This window comes from Micromys minutus (assembly GCF_963924665.1).
Source record: "Micromys minutus genome assembly, chromosome: 1".
NCBI classification, from domain to species: Eukaryota; Metazoa; Chordata; class Mammalia; order Rodentia; family Muridae; genus Micromys; species Micromys minutus.
The window spans coordinates 54,909,040-54,916,402 of NC_137969.1; the positions used below are offsets into that span (position 1 = coordinate 54,909,040).

The 7,363-nt window shown below is 44.2% G+C and overlaps 1 pseudogene across 1 annotated transcript; it reads right to left on the minus strand.

Annotated features, from left to right (window-relative positions):
• Window positions 1-1,308: 1,308 nt before the first annotated feature.
• On the minus strand, window positions 1,309-2,506 carry LOC308427155 (fructose-bisphosphate aldolase A-like; annotated as a pseudogene). Its single transcript has one exon. The product of its transcript is annotated as a fructose-bisphosphate aldolase A-like (transcript).
• Window positions 2,507-7,363: the final 4,857 nt, after the last annotated feature.

The following is a 7,363-nucleotide window of genomic DNA, read 5'->3' on the forward strand; positions in this document are numbered from 1 at the left end:
TTGTGTTGGGGCTGCCCCTCCCACACATGATCCTAGCCATCCATCTTTGACCAGGTTGGTGACACTTCCTGAAACTCTTCCAAAGCCAGAAGCTGACCTGCAGGAAACACCACCCTCCTCCCTGTCTGTTAGTCTTCTGCCACCACAGCACACAGACATAAATACTTGAATATGAAGTCTAATGCTTTTGCTAAGTGACCCAAAGAAGCAAACTTCAGTGGCAGGGGAGACAGAAAGGCATTTGTACGGGCTGTGGCTTTGTCCCAAGCTCCCCAGGATGGACAACTGTGGTAGGCAGGAGCAGGAGTGAAGAAAGCCTGGACTGATAACTTGTACATCCCTCTTGATTTTGCCGAGTCATACAGAATTGCTCATTGTCCTGCAGGCTACATGTAGTCATTGCTATGGGTGGGGTCCAGTGCAAATCATCACCTGACTTAAAGCATCGAGAGTTTTCATTCTTCTGGTTCCCATGAAGGATGAGCTAATGTGTCAGACCCTAGGCCTTAGTGTGTTCCACAGTGCAGTAGGCTGTTCAGGCACCAGATGATTCATCACCAGTACCAACCGAACATCAAAACAAACCAAAAAACTTTTCTAAAGATGCAGTGGATGTTAGTAGATGTTACCACATCCCCTCCACCCCAAACAGCTCAGGATTTCTTCTAGAATTTTCTTTCTTTGGCATGTCATTCTCCACAGACCAGCCCAATCTGTGACAGATTTGATCCCTGTTGTGAAACTCTTCTCTGTGTGTAGATCTACTTGATGGCCTTACAGGGTACCTGACAATGCAGCAGGCAGGGTGCTGAAATCATGGTGGTGTTTACCCCAAAAGTCCAAAGGGTGCATAAAAGCAGTGGTAGCAATGTGCTTACTCTGAACAACATACCCCAAAGTATCAGACCCCACAGCCTATACCCGTGAGTGTTTGTGGTTTATCTCTCACTTTTTCTCACACACATGGCTTTATAAAAAGATTTCTTAAATATTAGTAGACTTGTCAGACTTCCCTCACACTGTGAAAGGGCAGGTTGATCTCTATCAAGGTTCTAGTTCAGAAGTTTGATATGTGGCTGAAGCTGAGGAATTAAAAAATTGTTTGACAGTTATATATTTATATAAAAAACTTTAGTCATTTTTACCCCCATTCTTTCTCACCCCCTCACTCTACTCTCCCTGTGGAGCCCCTGTTCTCAGTATGTCATCTGCCCCCTGATGTTCTGTAGTCTTTTTGTGTGTGGACCACTGTTTTAACTGAGTTTCTGGTTCTTTTCCCCCTTAAATAGTTATTTATTGGCAGTGGGCTAGAAGGGATGGCAGAGTTAATATTCACAGACAACACCACACACTCAAGGGCAGCAGGAATGATAAGAAAGAGGCTGGAGGTACCTCTTCAATAGCAAGTGGTAGGCAGGGGCCAGGAGTGTTGATGGAGCAGCCTTAGATCCACTCTGGTTAGTAGGCATGGTTAGAAATGAAGAGAGATTTACTGGCAGTGGCTCCAGACTGGCCACTTGGGGAATACTTTCCTTGACAGGTGAGGCTGTTGGCCAGAGCTCGATTGATCTACTCCTCATGTGTGGCCCTCAGATTCTCCTTTATTCCACCCCAGGTCTTCAAAGCAGAGACCTTCAGGGCTCAGCCATAGAGGAAAGTCAAGGCCCATGGCTTCAGCAGGGGACACTTGTTGATAGCGTTGTGTTTGATGGATGCCTCTTCCTCACTCTGCCCTCCAGACAGAAAAGTGACCCCAGGGACATCAGAGAGCACTGTGTGATGAAGTGCTGTGACAGTTACCATGGTAATCTCATTGGAAAATTTCTGGATACAAACATGGCCAGAATGACCATGTTAGGCTTCCGCCTTCCAGATAGATATGGTGGTCATTCAGAGTCTTGGAGACAGCTGCCAGTATTTTCTTGGTGATATGCTGGCAGCACTTCAAGTCATGGTCCCCATCAGAAAGGATTTCAGACTCCACAATCGGTACAGTGCCATTCCGCTGGCAGATGCTGGCATAACAGGCCAGAATACTGGCATTTTCTATAATGGCAAGGGGCAAGGGAGTATGTTCTCCAGTCTTTAGCACACAGCGCCACTTGGTAATGTCAGCTCCATTTTTCTTATACTGGAAATAGCATTAAGACAGCCCATCCAGCCCTTGGGTAGTTTGGTCTTGCCATTGGTTCCTGCCAGGGGCAACACACCCTTATCTATCTCAATGCCCATAATACCACCCTTGGATATGAAACTTGAGGGAAGGGACATCCATCATCTATCTGCCTTCTGGTACAATGTCTTATGGAAGAGGATCATGCCCCCCCCCCACTGCAGGGATTCACACGGTCAGCAGCAGCTGGCTGGAGTAGTGCCTGCTCCCCTTGGTGTTCTAGGTGCCAATGGACTGCAGGGTTCCAGTGGATTTGCCTAGAACCACAGCTTGGTGAGCAATGTCAGACAGCTTCTTCTGCTCCAGGGTCAGTGCTGGGTATGGGTAGGGCATGGTGCCAGTGACAGTGGCAGCACTTTTCTGGCACAGGACGGAGTGTGTCTGTTGGGTAGGTGAAAGGACTTGGGGGGGGGAATGCAGCTAGGGTCACCAGAACTTTGGTTTCCAGTTTATGCAACCATTAACATAGCTGTCAGAAGTCCCTCACATAGTATTGGAGTCTCACAAGAGGACCCCACACCCCAGCCACCATGGAATGTTGGCTGCATGACTTTTGTAAATAACAGCCACTGTATTGGGTTCACAAGCTCACTGTCCATGTCATGTTCCCCTGACATTTTTTTTCTTGCACACCACTCCCACCTCAACTCTTAGGTTCTCTCTGTGTCCTCTTCCTGAGCCTTAAAGCTGGATATATCTCACCCATGTAGGGCTGAAGATTCTCCATCTTTTTCTTTGTACTTTGGCTTGTTACAGGATTCTGCATTCTGTGCTACCACCACCTGGATTCAATTACCTGTGAAACTGAAGGGTGGGGTGTCTGGAGAAGTGAGGGGAAAACTCTGTAAGCAAATGGTCATGGGGCAATTTTAGTAACTTGGGTTTCATGGATTTATCGGAGTCTGTTCAGATGTCTACCTTTCAGTTCTTAGGTTCTCATTTCTCACCATCCAACGCCCTGAGATGCACATAAGATCCTAGTAAACCAGTTCAGTTATGCTGCAGTTCTGTGACACACAGAAGGGATCCCAGTCTCCTTGGATGCTTCAGTCCTGAGTACATAGGAAGGTAGATCCCTTCCAACTCATCTGACTAAGCACAGAGCTGGGTGTCCAACATTCTCTCAGCTTCCTGTTTTCTTGGTATAACTTTCCAGACAGACAAGAAGCAGCAACGGCATCACTTGGAGTCTTCACAAGTCACCTTTAACCTGGTTATGATAGATAGGTTCTCCTCCCTGAACTCACATTAAGAGATGGTTTCTCTTCAGGGCACAAGCCATGGATGTCTAACATCTTGCTTTTTCATGATTAAGGCTTTCTCTGGCTCAAAGACAATCTGACCAAAACAGATCTCAGATCACAAACATTCAAGGTCTGTTGTCCAGGACTCTCTGTTTGGAGTCTGACATTAAATCTAGACCAGTGAGCAAAGAGAATTCATTTTATATTTATTGAATGTATAAGACTGGACACTCTTAGAAGTGAGATGTAGGAGCTTAAAGACCAAACTAGAAAGGGAGAGAGTTAAAGTTTGGGGTGCAGATGTTGACAATCCAGAGTCTGGCACACCCTACAGAGGTATTGACTAACTAGTGTTGAAGAAGACCACAGCTGACTGGGACTCAGGGACTCATACCTCTGCTAGGCAGCCATGTTCAGGTGTCATGACTGTCAGCTAAACACCATCACAAATGGGAAAACAGGCCATTACCCTTCTTTCTATTCTCCTCTCTCCCACTTATTCTGTTACTTACTTTACCCATTGTTATGGAAAATGTAAGGCAGCAAGTATGCATTTTCACTCACATTCGAGGAGAGTCCATCATAACAGTGAAGGCATAGCTGCAAGAGAATGGGGCGGCTAGTTATACTGCATTCACAATCTGGAATTAGGTTGTAGCCTAGAAGCCAGGACTGGCCTTAAAACTTCAAGGCCTGATTTTAGTGATCTACCCCTTCCCCCCCCCAACACACAGCTAGACTTCACCATCTTGAAGTCCAACAACCTCCCAAATAGCACTAACCAGCTGGGGACCATGTATACAAACTCAAGAGTCTATGGAGAATGTTCATGTTCAAATTGTAGTGACCATAAACCCTGACTAAGACCCAGTAGAAGCCAGCTTTCAATACAGTCTTGGAAATACAATTGTGTAGGTAGCCAGACTCCATTCCTGTGCCAACATGCGTTGCAGACATAGACCATGAAAGAAAAGTTGTATTTCTTTATGCTGGCTCAAATCCCCTTCACTTTGATGTCTGTGATTGGCATGCTATCAGCATTCCTTCCTTCAACTCTATGACAACTTCTTGCACCTGGGTGAAAGGTCGGAGAGAAGTCACCAGTAGACCAGAGTTGACTGAGCTGCGTGGAAGCATAAAATGCCTGAATATTTTTCAAGCAATTGAATTTTAAAGGCATAAATAGACAGAACACTCCTTATTCATGTCATATAGGAACAGAGCCTCAGCTGGACATCTTTGGAATGAGTGTTTCTTTCGCCACTAAGGCACACTCTTGGGGTGTTTGCCATCAAGAAAATAACTGAAGCAAATGAAAACTGTCAGTTAACTTTTTTTTTTAACTCATTAGGGGATAACCAATGCAATCCATGTACAAAACTTACATAGCCTGGTAATCTTTGGCAACTCAGAGAAAGTAATAGTATATTTTAAGTTTGCTTGGTTTTATTTTGTATATGAGTGTTTTGCCTGCCTGTAAGCAAACTATGCACATGCAGTGCCCATTGAGACCACAAGGGTTCCCTTGCAATTGGAGTGCAGGAAACCATTCCTGTCTCTTCCTGGGTAAAGACCAGTTCTCTTAACCACTGAGCCATCTCTCTCATCGCTAATAATATTTCTGAATGCAACTGATACATGAAAGCATGCATATTTACTGAACGCCATTTAAATACCTTGTCCAGTCTTAAAAGTCGGAATGGATATGTCCAGTTTCTCAAAGAAAATCAGATTTCGTTAATTTCTATGAAGTAAAAGTCTTGGTTAGCATCAAATTGCAAACACCGAAAATTTATGTGGATTTCACATATCCTAATTAGTCAGGCAACCCACAGTGTCTGAGAAAACCCAAGCCATCACAGATCATACCATATTAAATTTTCTTTCCTTTATCATCAGAAAATATGATTTATTGTGTCACAGTTCACAATATAAGTCTACCATTTGAGTGGAAATCACAGATTCCTGATTCACAGTTGGCAAAAGTTGCAGTTAGACTTTAGAGATGTGAAAATATGTTCCGCCTGTACTGAAAGTATTTCTGATCAGATGGTATTACAGACACATGCTTTGCACTCTGACATTGTGCCGGACAGAAATCCACCCATACAAAATGAACAAAGACCCCACAACTCAAATTCGAAGCTCAGCATTTAAAGAAGGAAAGAAACCACATATAGTCTCGGAGCCTTAGTTTAAAGGTGCCTCTGCCTGCAGCCACTTGTGTTGCAGACACTTTGTAAACCCTCCCTTCTCCAGTCACGAGTATCAAGTGCTACTTGTAACTGGCAACATTATAACTAGTTGCAGTATATTATTAAACAAAACTGACAAAAGTTTCCTGTAGTTTGTCCTTGAAAATTTATACTGAGGCTGGAACAGAGGGAGTACAGAATGGTAGGGAAATTGTACCGTTTTACACTATACTTGAAGGTTACAAGAGATGGGTGGGGTACAGCAAGAAAAAACGATTAGGAGTCTTAAATATCCCACTTTATGATTCTAACTGGCTTAAGTAGTTCATAGAAGAAACATGATGAAAAATTCTTAAATATTTTCACCAAGTGGGAGGGAGAGTATAAGGCAAGCTTGAGGAAGTGAGGAATGCATTGGGTGGTGAGAATTTCCCAGCATCAGACACCCGTGCCAGGAAAGAACATTCTAAAATCAATCTAAGTTCATATCCTAGAACTATACAGTGAAGGATCATGCCATCTGATAATCACAGGGAAATAAAGAAAACTTTAAGACAGGGAAGGAATTCAATGATGAAATTAAACCAAATGCCAATTCTGTGAAACTCTTTGCAAATAGTAAACTTCCACACAGGGCCATGAAGAAGAAAACAGAGACCACACCTGCAATGCTTAACCCCTGCTGCCAACTTGACTGAACCTAGGGTCATCTAGAATGACCCCTCTAGTGGAGTCTGGGGGCGTGTCCAGAGAGGTTTACCTGGGGAAGGAAGAGCCCCTGTCTGTAATGTGGAAGGTACCTTCCTCTGCAGTGTCGAGAGATTGAATAAAAGGAGAAACAGATGATCTGAGAGTCAGCATGCACTGCATCCACTCCCTGAGTGCAGACACAGTGTGACCAGCTGCTGTGTGCCCCTGTCAGTGTGGACAGAGACACTATCACTGCCACATTTCATCTGTCATAAGTATGTCCTCAAACCGTGAGCCAGAATGAGCCCTTTCTTCTTTCCTTTATCACTGAATGAGGACAGTGATCAGTACACTCAATGTCTCTCTCCAAAAGAGAGGTAGGTCATCACTCCTTATCCCTGGGCTGGCCATAAAGAAATCCTACCACCTCCCCCTCAAAAAGTCAATTTCCTCAAAATGGACCAAGTTCTTGAAATGAACAACATACAAAAACACGGAGCACTGTTTCATGTATAGCTATCTATAGCAAGTAAAGAACTTGAGCTGTCAGGCATGGTGGCTTACACCCCTACTCCAGAACTAGAGAGGCAGAGGCAGGTGGATCTCTGTGTGTTTGAGGCCAGCCTGGCCTACATAGAGAAAAAGAGAAAAGAAAAAGGTGTCAATTTTTAATATTCTTCCTAAGCAGAAAGCAGCAACTCTGTTTGCACAGATCAATTGTCCTGAACACATGAGAAAGAAACAGGCTTACTTCTCTATAATCTCCCAAAACTAGGAGCAAAGAGAATGCTTCTAAGATCCTTCTGTGGTACTGGATGTACCCTGACTATGGGCACTCCTGCTAGTGACTTGACTTGACACACTCCACAGGAAATTTGAACTGGAACCCCTCTCTGGACCCCAGCTACTACCCATAAATCTGGCAAACATAGCACTATCCAGATATGCTTGTCTCTCCACATCAAGCATCCAGATATCTGGAGACCAAAGAATTGACTGCATTTTCCACTGAAGGTTTCCTGTTACCTAAACAGACTTGGTATTATCAAGATAAACACTGG